Here is a 13,381-nt window from a genome sequence, read left to right as displayed (position 1 = left end):
AGTCAGACACACCTCCCCAGGTAGCAAGGGTCTCTGGAAAGTAAGTGAAAGACATGTCATGCTCTGGGTGGGCCAACTCACAACCATTCAGCCCATGCCTAACGCAGGAGATGACAAGTGCAAGCGTATTCAAACAGCATCCCCCTCCCCAAACATACCCCATCCCTGACTGGAGCTGCAGAGCTGAGGTGGGGACTGCCTTAATGTGGACCCAGGAGGGGTGTGGATCTCAAACAGAGGCATTAGGGCATGGAGATCCTGCCACAGAACTTCCACAATGTGTCCCCGAGCTCAAAGCCTGCTCTGCCATTCTGGAGGTACAAGGAGATCCAGTGGGAAGGAGAAGGAGGAAGTGGCCGGTTTCCCAGATGGGAAGCCACTGGGAGCTGAGGAAAAGTCCAAGGATTCATTTCTAACCCATGTGTTTCCGGCAGCCTCTCCAGAGTCCAGCAGGAGCTGCAGGACCCCTCAGCCTTCTTCAGACAGCTCTCCTTTCCTGCCACATGCAGCTGTCACAGGATGACCCCCGCCCTAGGGATTTTGGCAATGGATTTCCACTCAGCGAGAGGACGGTGCCATGCCCAGGGCAGTCTGGGCGCTCAGGGCATCCCCCGGGTTTCTCCTGTGGGGCCAGGCATCTCCCACTGCTGCCAACAGCCCCACCAGATCTGCCAAGAGTCCGGGACTGTCACCAGGCTGCAATGGGTCTGTGCCCATTGCCAGGGCCAGCCATGTGCCAAGTGCTCACTCCAGGGGAAACGTGTGCTGGTCCCCACCCTGGACCAGCCGTGTGCCAGGTCCCTGCCGGGGCCAGACTGGCACTGGGCACCCCGGGCCCAGGCAGGGTGAGGAACCACTCTGTCCCGGGCGGGCGCAGGGCCAGCCCCACCAAGGGCTGGGCACCCTGACCCAGAGGGGGGATGCATAAAGCACAAACAAATGGTTCCTTCCCTGCCCAGTTAGCTTTTTCAGAAAACATGCAGTCACCCGCTGTTAACCTGGCTCAGTTCCCCACCAGTCCAGGTTGCTGCAGAGTGGATCAAATGCCAGTGCCAGCACGAAGGGGAGGACAGTACTGGAGGGGTAAAATCACTCGGAGGGAGAAGGGGGTTTTTTGCTTTTTTGTTGCTTTTTATGGCAGTATCAGGAGGGCAGCAGAGCCCAGGGCAGCCCTTGGCAGAGGCAGGGCTGCGGTTGCCAGGCAACGTGGGGGCGGGGCAGCAGGAGGAGGCCAGGTGACCTGCAGCCAATGGGGTGCGGTTGCCAGGCGATGCAGGGGCAGGAAGCAGGAGGCAGGTGACCTGCAGCCAGCAGGGTGTGGTTGCTGTTGCCAGGCAACACAGGTGGGGCCCAGCCTGCCCTGCCCTGCCCTGGGGGAGGGAGTCCTAGGCCCTGGAGGTGGCTGGAGCCTGGTGGGGGCAGCCACGGTGGGGCAGTGTGTGGGGCTGGGAGCGCCGGCGAGCCAGGCCCTGTGCACCCTGGCTGCGCTGCCCCAGCCCGCTGGGAGGGGGGCCATGCGCGCCCCAAGGTCTGGTGCTCTGGTGCGGCTGTGCACCCCGCAGAGGCGGCGGGGGAATGTCAGGGTGGGAGCAGGACTACAGTTCCCAGCTGGCCCTCCGCTTTCCTTCTGACATCCCTGAGAGCATCCTAAACAGGGAGAAGATAAATGCCATCTTCAAGGCAGGAATTTCCAGTGAGCTCTTCCCTGGGTTCATCAGGGCACACCAATCGATCCAAACCCCTCTGACCCCAGGTTTTACCCTAACCTTCAGGGCTCACTGCCCCACAGCATGCTGCTTCACCGAATCACAGAATGGCTGAGGTTGGAAGGGACCTCTGGAGATCATCTAGTCCAACCCCCCAGCTCAAGCAGGTCCACCTAGAACAGAATCACAGAATCACAGAATCACTGAGGTTGGAAGGGACCTCTGGAGATCATCTAGTCCAACCCCCCTGCTCAAGCAGGGTCACCTAGAGCACATTGCACAGGATTGCATCCAGGCGCATTTTGAATATCTCCAGAGAAGGAGACTCCACCACCTCTCGGGGCAACCTGTTCCAGTGCTCTGTCACCCTCACAGTGAAAAAGTTTTTCCTCATGTTAAGATGGAAGTGTCTGTGTTTCAGTTTGTGCCCATTGCCTCGCGTCCTGTCGCTCGTCACCACTGAAAAGAGTCTGGCCCCATCCTCTCGACACCCTCCCTTCAGATACTTGTACACATTGATAAGATCTCCTCTCAGCCTTCTCTTCTCCAAGCTAAACAGGCCCAGCTCTCTCAGCCTTTCCTCATAAGAGAGATGGTCCAGTCCCCTAATCATCTTTGTGGCCCTTCGCTGGACTCGCTCCAGTAGTGCCACATCCCTCTTGTACTGGGGAGCCCAGAACTGGACGCAGTACTCCAGATGTGGCCTCACCAGGGCTGAGTAGAGGGGGAGAATCACCTCCCTCAACCTGCTGGCAACACTCTTTCTGATGCACCCCAGGATACCATTGGCCTTCTTGGCCACAAGGGCACATTGCTGCCTCATGCTTAACTTGGTGTCCACCAGCACTCCCAGGTCCTTCTCAGCAGAGCTGCTTTCCAGCAGGTCAACCCCCAGCCTGTACTGGTGCATGGGGTTATTCCTCCCCAGGTGCAGGACCCTGCACTTCCCTTTGTTGAATTTCATGAGGTTCCTCTCTGCCCACCTCTCCAGCCTGTCCAAGTCTCTTTGAATGGCAGCACAGCCCTCTGGCGTATCGGCCACTCCTCCCAGTTTTGTATCGTCAGCAAACTTGCTGAGGGTGCACTCTGTGCCTTCATCCAGGTCATTGATGAAGAAGTTGAACAAGACTGGACCCAGGACTGACCCCTGGGGGACACCGCTAGCTACAGGCCTCCAACTAGACTCTGTGCCACTGAGCACAACTCTCTGAGCTCTGCCATTCAGCCAGTTCTCAATCCACCTCACTGTCCACTCATCTAACCCACACTTCCTGAGCTTGTCTATGAGGATGCTATGGGAGACAGTGTCAAAAGCCTTGCTGAAGTCAAAGCAGACAACACCCACTGCTCTCCCCTCATCTACCCAGCCAGTCATTCCATCATAGAAGGCTATCAGATTGGTTAGGCATGATTTCCCCTTGGTGAAGCCATGCTGACTACTCCTGATCACCTTCTTTTCCTCCACATGCGTGGAGATGGCTTCCAGGATGAGCTGCTCCATCACCTTTCCAGGGATGGAGGTGAGGCTGACTGGCCTGTAGTTCCCTGGGTCCTCCTTCTTGCCCTTTTTAAAGACTGGGGTGACATTGGCTTTCTTCCAGTCCTCGGGCACCTCTCCTGTTCTCCATGACCTTTCAAAGATGATGGAGAGTGGCTTAGCAATAATGTCCGCCAGCTCCCTCAGCACTCGTGGGTGCATCCCATCAGGGCCCATGGATTTGTGGGTGTCAAGTTTGCTTAAATGATCTCTAACCCACTCCTCCTCCACCAAGGGAAAGTCTTCCTCTCTCCAGACTTTCTCTCTTGCCTCCAGGATCTGGGGTTCCTGAGGGCTGGCCTGAGCAGTAAAGACTGAAGCAAAGAAGGCATTCAGTAACTCTGCCTTCTCTGCATCCTTCGTCACCAGGGCACCCACCCCATTCAGCAAAGGGCCCACATTTTCCCTAGTCTTCCTCTTGCTGCTGATGTATTTGAAGAAGCCCTTCTTGCTGTCCTTGACATCTCTAGCCAGATTTAATTCCAAACAGGCCTTAGCCTTCCTCGTCGCATCCCTGCATACTCTGACAACATTCCTATATTCATCCCAAGTGGCCTGTCCCCCTTTCCACTTTCTGTAGACTTCCTTCTTCTGGTTGAGTTTTGCCAGGAGCTCCTTGCTCATCCATGCAGGTCTCCTGCCTCCTTTGCTTGACTTCCTACTCATAGGGATGCACCGCTCTTGAGCCTGGAGGAAGTGATGTTTGAATATTAACCAACTCTCTTGAACACTCCTTCCTTCCAGGGCCGTCACCCAGGGGATTCCTCCAAGTAGGTCCCTGAAGAGGACAAAGTTTGCTCTCCTGAAGTCCAGGGTTGCGATCCTACTTGGTGCCCTGCTGCCTCCTCGCAGGATCCTGAACTCCACCATCTCATGGTCACTGCAGCCAAGGCAGCCCCCAACCTTCACATCTTCCACCAGTCCTTCTTTCTTTGTTAGTACGAGGTCCAGCAGCACACCTCTCCTTGTTGGCTCCTCCACCACCTGTGTCAAGAAGTTGTCACCAATGCTCTGCAGGAATCTCCAGGACTGTTTGTGCCTAGCTGTGTTGTCTTTCCAGCAGATGTCGGGGTGGTTGAAGTCCCCCATGAGAACCAGGGCCTGGGATCGTGAGGCTACTTCCGGCTGTCTGTAGAAGGCCTCATCAACTTCCTCATCCTGATCAGGTGGCCTGTAGTAAACACCCACAACAGTGTCACCTCTGTTAGCCTGCCCTTTGATCCTTACCCATAAGCTCTCGACTCGCTCTTCATCCACCCCTAGGCACAGCTCAATACATTCCAGTTGCTCTCTCACATAAAGAGCAACTCCACCACCTCGCTTTCCTGGCCTGTCTTTCCTAAAAAGCACGTAGCCATCCATGACAGCACTCCAGTCATGCGAGCTATCCCACCATGTCTCCGTAATGGCAATGAGATCATGGCCCTGCGACCGCACAGATATCTCTAGTTCTTCCTGTTTGTTCCCCAAGCTGCGTGCATTGGTGTACAGGCATTTCAGGGAGGTGATTGAGCATGCAGGTTTCCCAGGAGGGGTACAAGAGGGTCCTCCATAGCCACATCCCATGCGCACTTCCCTGGCTGCATTCACCTGTTGGAGGCATCCTGACTTGAGCAGTCTTTTGCCAACTACCCTGGCACTATAACTCTCCCCTTCCCCCATCTTTCCTAGTTTAAAGCCCTCCTTACCAGGTTGGCCAACCTGTTGGCAAAGACCTGTGTGCCCCGCCTCGTGAGGTGGATCCCATCTCTCGCCATCAGTTGTCGATCTTCCAACAGGGTCCCATGGTCATAGAAACCAAAACCCTGTTGCCAACACCAGCGGCGCAGCCAGTCGTTAACCTGGAAAGTCCGTCTCCTCCTCCTCTCATCCATCCCCCTCACTGGCAGGATTGAGGAGAAGATGACCTGGGCTCCCAGACCCTTGACCACCATCCCCAGAGCTCTGAAATCCTGCTTGATGGTCTCCAGTTTGCCCTTGGTGTCATTGGCGCCCACATGGAAGAGCAGCAGTGGGTAATAGTCCGAAGCGTGGACAAGCCTTGGCAGTCTTTGCATGACATCTCTCACACGAGCCCCCGGCAGGCCACAAACCTCTCTAGACAAGAGGTCAGGTCTGCAGATAGATGCCTCCGTCCCCTGTAGCAGGGAGTCCCCCACAACAATCACCCGCCGCTTTTTCCGGGTGTTCCGGCAGGGCACAGGGTCTGTTGTCCCGGTTACTTCCCTGGCAGCCATGCCCATCTCCTCCTCATCCTGGAGGGCACTAAACCTGTTCTTCAGCTTCAGGTCTTCAGGAGGAGTAGGAGCCTTTCTCCTCCCACGAGCAGTGACCAGTTTCCAGCCTTCTTCTACGATGTTATGATGTACCGTTTCACACGGCACAGAGCCCTCTGGCAACTCCACTGCTGCAGGGGGTTGGGACTCCTGGAGCTGTACAGTCTCCGAGAATACCCTGTCTATCTCTTGCTCCGCTTCTCGGATGCTGCGCAGCCTACTGACCTCCTCCCGTAACTCCCTTACCTGACGACACAACTCGTCAACAGCAGCACACCTCCTGCAGGAGAGCTGGCTGCCAGCCCAGGCCTCCTGGAGAGGCCCCAAGCACTCCCTGCAGCCTGAGACCTGTAGAGCCGCATCTACTGTCAGAGGGCCAGTCTGGGTCCAAGCCTCTGACACAGCAACTCCAGCAGCCGCTGGGGAACGCGCTGTGCAGCGTGTCACGACCATACTTGAGGAAGTGTACACCACAGGGAACAGAAATGAAGGTCCCTTCGCACGTCCCTTCGCGCGCCCTTCTGCGCGAACTGCTGCGTCTGTTCGCTGCCTCTGTTAGCTGCGCTCTGGGCCTGGCTCTTATATAGGCCTCTCCCTAGCACTGACTCACAGGGTGCTTGACCGCCCAATCAAGGGCCACTGGGATCAAAGGGATCAAAGGCCCCAACCCCCTCTGGTCAGGGGCAACCCAGAGAGCTCGTTAGCAGCAGCCACTCCTAGCTGGAGCTTTTCCCACGAGCTTTTCCCAGGAGAAGTCAAGGCCTCCTGCAGTTGTCCTTGCCTAGCTTCCCCTTTCCTGTTCACAGCGATCACCTTCTAGGTCCTCGGGGGTCCTCAGAAAGCCCACAACTTCCACAAGATCCTCAAGTTCTAGTCAGAGCCCAACCACTGCTGCGCAAACTGCTGCGTCTGTTCGCTGCCTCTGTTAGCTGCGCTCTCAAACAGCTTGCCCAGGTCCCTGTCCAGATGGCTTTACAATATCTCCAAGGAAGGAGAAACCACATCCTCTCTCAGCAACCTGTTCCAGTGCTGTTACTCTCACAGTCAAGAAGTATTTCCTCATGTTCAGAGGAAAATTGCTGCATTTCATTATGTTTCAGGCATAGGGTAAGAGTGAGGGTAAGGGGGTAGGGAGTGAGGCTGCAGCACAGCAGTTTGGGTTTGTTCCCAAAACAACTTCCGTGCCTTTCATGTGCTCCCATGCCTGCCTCCAGCTTCTGGCTGGTCAGCTGAGGGGATGCAGAGGACCTCCTCATCAGCACCCAAGTGCTGTCCCGCACACCTGCCTCTGCCTCTGGCCTCCCTCACCCTCCCTGCCCTCCTGGGCTGACTCCGCCCTTCCCTTGAGCACCTCACAATGCCAGCCTGCTGCTCCTCACCAATCAGCTTGCTGCAGCACAAATGACCTCACAACCTACAGCCCCGCCCTGACACCTCCACCTGCACCTCCCCCTCCCCTGCCTCCGCCCTCTACTCTCACCTCCATGCGCTTCCACTGCAACACTAAACCCCACAGGCCCTGCCCTGCCTCTGCAGTGAAGAATCCAAACGCCTTGGAGCTAGGCTTCCAACTGGTTGGACAGTTAGGCTCTTCACGGGAGCAGCTTTGGCCTTAGGCTTGAGGCATGAGCGGGAGGTTTGTGCTTTGCAGTTTGTGGGCTTAGGGAACTCTTTAGGGTGATGGCTGAGTGCTGGGCTTTGTGTAACACAGGTGGTGGAGGAGCCAACAAGAAGAGGTGTGCTGCTGGACCTTATACTAACAAACAAAGAAGGACTGGTGGAAGATGTGAAGGTCGGGGGCAGCCTTGGCTGCAGTGACCACGAGATGGTGAGGTTCAGGATCCTGCGAAGAAGGCAGGGCACTGAGTGGGATCACAGCCCTGGACTTCAGGAGAGCAAACTTTGGCCTCTTCAGGGACCTGCTTGGAGGAATCCCATGGGTTAGGGCCCTAGAAGGAAGGGGCGTTCAAGAGAGCTGGTTAATATTCAAACATCACTTCCTCCAGGCTCAAGAGCAGTGCGTCCCTATGAGAAGGAAGTCAAGCAAAGGAGGTAGGAGACCTGCATGGATGAGCAAGGAGCTCCTGGCAAAACTCAGCCAGAAGAAGGAAGCATACAGAAAGTGGAAAGGGGGACGGACCACTTGGGAGGAATATAGGAACATTGTCAGAGTATGCAGGGATGCGACAAGAATGGCTAAGGCCCGTTTGGAATTAAATCTGGCAAGAGATGTCAAGGACAACAAGAAGGGCTTCTTCAAATACATCAGTAGCAAGAGGAAGACTAGGGAAAATGTGGGCCCGCTGCTGAATGGGGTGGGTGCCCTGGTGACAAAGGATGCAGAGAAGGCAGAGTTACTGCAGGCCTTCTTTGCTTCAGTCTTTACTGCTCAGGCCAGCCCTCAGGAACCCCAGATCCTGGAAGCAAGAGAGAATGTCTGGAGAAAGGAAGACTTTCCCTTGGTGGAGGAGGATTGGGTTAGAGATCATTTAAGCAAACTTGATACCCACAAATCCATGGGCCCTGATGGGATGCACCCACGAGTGCTGAGGGAGCTGGCGGACGTTATTGCTAAGCCACTCTACATCATCTTTGAAAGATCATGGAGAAGAGGAGAAGTGCCTGAGGACTGGAAGAAAGCCAATGTCACTGCAGCCTTCAAAAAGGGCAAGAAGGAGGACCCAGGAAACTACAGGCCAGTCAGCCTCACCTCCATCCCTGGAAAGGTGATGCAGCAGCTCATCCTGGAGACCATGTCCAAGCATGTGGAGGAAAACAAGGTGATCAGGAGTAGTCAGCATGGCTTCACCAAGGGGAAATCATGTTGAACCAGTCTGATAGCCTTCTCTGATGGGATGACTGGCTGCGTAGATGAGGGGAGAGCAGTGGATGTTGTCTCCCTTGACTTCAGCAAGGCTTTTGACACTGTCTCCCATAACATCCTCACAGGTAAGCTCAGGAAGTGTGGGCTAGATGAGTGGCCGGTGAGGTGGATTGAGACCTGGCTGAATGGCAGAGCTCAGAGGGTTGTGATCAGCAGTGTAGTCTAGTTAGAGGCCTGTAGCTAGCAGTGTCCCCCAGGGGTCAGTACTGGGTCCAGTCTTGTCCAATTTAGTCATCAATGACATGGATGAAGGAACAGAGTGCACCCTCAGCAAGTTTGCTGATGATACCAAACTGGGAGGAGCGGCTGATACACCAGAGGGCTGTGCTGCCATTCAGAGGGACCTGGACAGGCTGGAGAGCTGGGCGGAGAGGAACCTCATGAAGTTCAACAAAGGCAAGTGCAGGGTCCTGCACCTAGGCAGGAAGAACCCCATGCACCAGTACAGGTTGGGGGCCGACCTGCTGGAAAGCACCTCTGCGGAGAAGGACCTGGGAGTGCTGGTGGACACCAAGTTAAGCATGAGGCAGCAATGTGCCCTTGTGGCCAAGAAGGCCAATGGTATCCTGGGGTGCATCAGGAAGAGTGTTGCCAGCAGTTCGAGGGAAGTGATCCTTCCCCTCTACTCAGCGCTGGTGAGACCACACCTGGCATACTGTGTCCAGTTCTGGGCTCCCCAGTACAAGAGAGATGTGGCACTACTGAAGTAAGTCCAGCGAAGGGCTACAAAGATGATTAGGGGACTGGAGCATCTCTCTTATGAGGAAAGACTGAGAGAGCTGGGCCTGTTTAGCCTGGAGAAGAGAAGGCTGAGAGGAGATCTTATTAATGTGTACAAGAATCTTAAGGGAGGGTGTCAAGAGGATGGGACCAGACTCTTTTCAGTGGTGCCCAGCGACAGGACGCGAGGCAAAGGGCACAAACTGAAACACAGGCAGCTCCATCTGAACATGAGGAAAAACTTCTTCACCGTGAGGGTGACAGAGCACTGGCACAGGTTTCCCAGAGAGGTTGTGGAGTCTCCTTCTCTGGAGATATTCAAAGCTGCCTGGATGCGATCCTGTACAATGTGCTGTAGGTGACCCTGCTTGAGCATGGGGGTTGGACTAGATGATGTCCAGAGGTCCCTTCCAACCACAGCCATTCTGTGATTCTGTGTTTCTGCTCAGGGTTTTGGGATGGGCTCCATTTGTGGCCTTGGGTTTCGGTGTGAGTGGGGGTGAGGCCTAGAGCCAGGTCTAGCTCTTGAAGGCAAGCGATGAGGCCTAGGGATTAGCCTCAGACACAGGGTAAGAGTGATTGTTAGTGGGGTAAGGGTTGAGGCTGCAGCGCAGCAGTTTGGGTTTGGCCTTAGCGACTAGAGGAGGGGAAGGAGGGAAGGCGGAAGGGTAGGGCTTCAGGTACATGGTTAGGCTTAGGATAGGGGCCTGCCAGAGGTGCTCTCACAGTCCCTGGGCCAGCGGCATCCCCATTACCTGAAGACCCCTGACCTCCCCAACACATGTGCTGTCTCTTGGCCGACAGCTCTTTATCCTTCATGTGCTCCCACGCCTGCCTCCAGCTTCTGGCTGGTCAGCTGAGGGGATGCAGAGGACCTCCTCATCAGCACCCAAGTGCTGTCCTGCACACCTGCCTCTGCCTCTGGCCTCCCTCACCCTCCCTGCCCTCCTGGGCTGACTCCGCCCTTCCCTTGAGCACCTCACAATGCCAGCCTGCTGCTCCTCACCAATCAGCTTGCTGCAGCACAAATGACCTCACAACCTACAGCCCCGCCCTGACACCTCCACCTGCACCTCCCCCTCCCCTGCCTCCGCCCTCTACTCTCACCTCCATGCGCTTCCACTGCAACACTAAACCCCACAGGCCCTGCCCTGCCTCTGCAGCAAAGGACCCAAATGCCTTGGAGCTAGGCTTCCAACTGGTTGGACAGTTAGAGTCTTCAGGGGAGCAGCTTCAGCCTTAGGCTTTCAGGCATGTGTGGGGTGTTCGGGCTTTGCAGTTCATGGGTTTAGGGAAATCTTTGGGTGATGGAGAGCAAGGGTGGCACGGCTTCAATGAGAAAGGTGTGCACAGAAGGGCATGGAGCAAGGCTCCATTAGGTGGGATTTACCTTGGGTGAGACATGGATGCGCATGGAGCAGGAAATGGGTCATAAAGTCAATGAGGCAGGATATGGGGATGGGCTGGGAACTGGACATCCAGGACAACCCATTCCTCGGGGGGTCTTTAGAAAGAGACTGTCCATCTCGGGAAGGCCCATCTCCCTGGGGCATCTCCCTAGCTGCCCTCCAGGGCAACAGCCTCATCCTTACAGCCACAGCCTGTGACCACTGCCTCCATGCCCCCATGGGCATCTTCCTCCTCAGCCTTGCCTCCATCTCCACCACTGTCCCTAAATCCATGTTCCCTGAGGGACACCAGGGCTGTTCCCCACTCAGGATGTGCTGCCCAGGGCTGCCTGGTTCTCTTTTTGATGGCAGCACAGTTTTCTCTTCTCACTGTCATGGCCTACAGCCACCACATGGCCACCTGCAGACCCCTGCAGTACAGCACCCCCCTGGGCTCCAGGGCTTGGATCCTGGGGCAGTGGTTTCTCCACGCAATGCTGAGTCAGTAGCTGAAACAGCAGCAGCAATAAGCTGCCCTCCTCTCCTCTCTAATGACTCCAAGTCCATCTTGTGTCATCTGTATGTTGATGATGCCCAGGAGCATTGAGAAGGGCAAGAGCTGCAGCTTCCGTGTGGCCTGGATGCCCAGCTCTGTAAAAGACCACTAGGGCACCCCAGTGCCAAAGCCCAGGCTTGAACCAGGGACCTTTAGATCTTCAGTCTAACACTCTCCCAGCTGAGCTACTTCGGCCCTGCCCTCACACCTCTTGTCCCCATCACAGCCGTGCAAGAGCAGAGGCTGAGGAGCAGGAGGTTCCTTGGGCCAAGCTGTGTCTTGCCTGGCCATTGCTGGGCTGTGGCTGGCCCTGGTGACCATCCCCAAACCTGCTCTGCTCTCCTTCTCCAGGCATGCTGTGATGGCACCTCCTGGTGGGACAGATGCCTCCACCAGTCCCCCTTCTGCCCGGCATACGACTAAAACATCTACAACTCCTCCCTTGTCATCAAAAATCCATCAGTCCCTCCATAACTGGCTTCAATACTTCCAGCCATTGGGAATGGCCAAGGATAGCCAACAGAGGCATCTCCAAAGAGCGGCTTCCTCCTGTGCCTTGCTGGGGAAGAAATCCCACAAACAGGGGGTTTGTCCCCCAAATGAAGAGCTCGGAAAGGACAAGCTCATCTCAGCACCCCTGTGAGACACGACATGGGGGTCGTGGTACAAACTGGGGAGGAATCAGGCAGTAACAGTCTGCCAGGCTTGAGTGGTTCTTGCTGTTCAGAGGGAACTTGAGGGGCTGGAGAGGGGCAGAGAGGAAGCTCCTGAAGTTCAACCAAGCAAAGGGCCGAGTCCTGCCCCCGGGGAGGGATAACCACAGGCAGCAGCCCAGGCTGGGAGGGACGTGCTGGAGAGCAGCTCTGTAGAGAAGGACCTGGGGGTCCTGGTGGACACCAAGCTGGTGACCGAGCACTGGAGCAGGTTGCCCAGAGAGATGGTGGCGGCTCCATCCTTGCAGCTGTTCAAAAGCCGCCTGGGAAACACAGTCCTGGGCCACCTGCTCTGGGTGACCCTGCTGGAGCAGGAGGTTGGACGAGGTGATCTCCAGAGGTCCCATCCCACCTCAACCATCCTGGGATTCTGGGGACTGGGGTGAGGATGTGAGGACTTGGGGGTCACATGGGGACACTGGGGACCAAGGTGAGATGTGGAGACACATAGGAGACAGATGGGGGCCAGGCTGGGAACATGGAGCACACATAGTGGTCACATGGGGATTGGGTCAGAACATGGAGGACACATTGTGTCCATGTGGGGACTGGGGGGAGGACAGGGGAACACAGGGGAGACATGGGAGACACATTAGGACCAGGGTGAGGACATGGGGATATGTGGGGACACAGGGGGACACTTGGGACAGGGAAGGAGACACTGGGGGCACTAGGGGTGTTTGGGGTCCCTTCCCCTGTTAAAATTCGCTGTTCTCTTTTGTTCATTCGCGGGCACCAGTAATGAGCAGCAGGAATCACATTTCTAAGTTTTTAAAGTTTTATTGCTAGCAATGAAGTGCCTCTTGGCTGGGAGCACAAGAAGGGACCCCAAGAAGCTTTTTGTTACAACTTTTAGGTGATAGTAAGTTGTTACATATTCAATACTTTAGTCTACATCACTGACCAGATCTACCCACGATTCTTAGTTCTACCAATCCCCTTGCTGTGTTACAGTAGGAGATAGTTTCGTGCCAACCTTAAATGGTCCATCTTAAAAGTAGTCATCAGCTGATTTTGCACCTCTTCTGGTGTTGCCTCTGAACAACTTCTTGTGCTGCTGGCTGGATTGAACTGGCTTCTTTGCAGTTCTTCAACTTTGTATGAAAAACAGGGCTAAGGCAAGGTCAGAGAAGATATTCGCATGACCTTGCATGTTCTTTCTCTGAAAAACTAGAGTAGAGTGGAAATTTCCTTAACAAAACTTTACATCCACAAGTCCAAGGGCCCTGATGGGATGCACCCACGAGTGCTGAGGGAGCTGGTGCATGTCATTGCTAAGCCACTCTCCATCCTCTTTGAAAGGTCATGGCAATCAGGAGAGGTGCCTGAGGACTGGAAGAAAGCCAGTGTCACTGCAGCCTTCAAAAAGGGCAAGAAGGAGGACCCAGGAAACTACAGGCCAGTCAGCCTCACCTCCATCCCTGGAAAGCTGATGCAGCAGCTCATTCTGGAGGCCATGTCCAAGCATGTGGAGGAAAAGAAGGTGATCAGGAGTAGTCAGCACGGCTTCACCAAGGGGAAATAATACTCAACGAGCCTGATAGCCTTCTATGCTGGAATGACTGGCTGGGTAGATGAGGGGAGAGCAGTGGATGTTGTCT

This window comes from Apteryx mantelli, chromosome 23 (assembly GCF_036417845.1).
Source record: "Apteryx mantelli isolate bAptMan1 chromosome 23, bAptMan1.hap1, whole genome shotgun sequence".
Taxonomy (NCBI): domain Eukaryota; kingdom Metazoa; phylum Chordata; class Aves; order Apterygiformes; family Apterygidae; genus Apteryx; species Apteryx mantelli.
The sequence above is the reverse complement of the archived record's forward strand: the minus strand, read 5'-3'. Positions refer to the sequence as shown.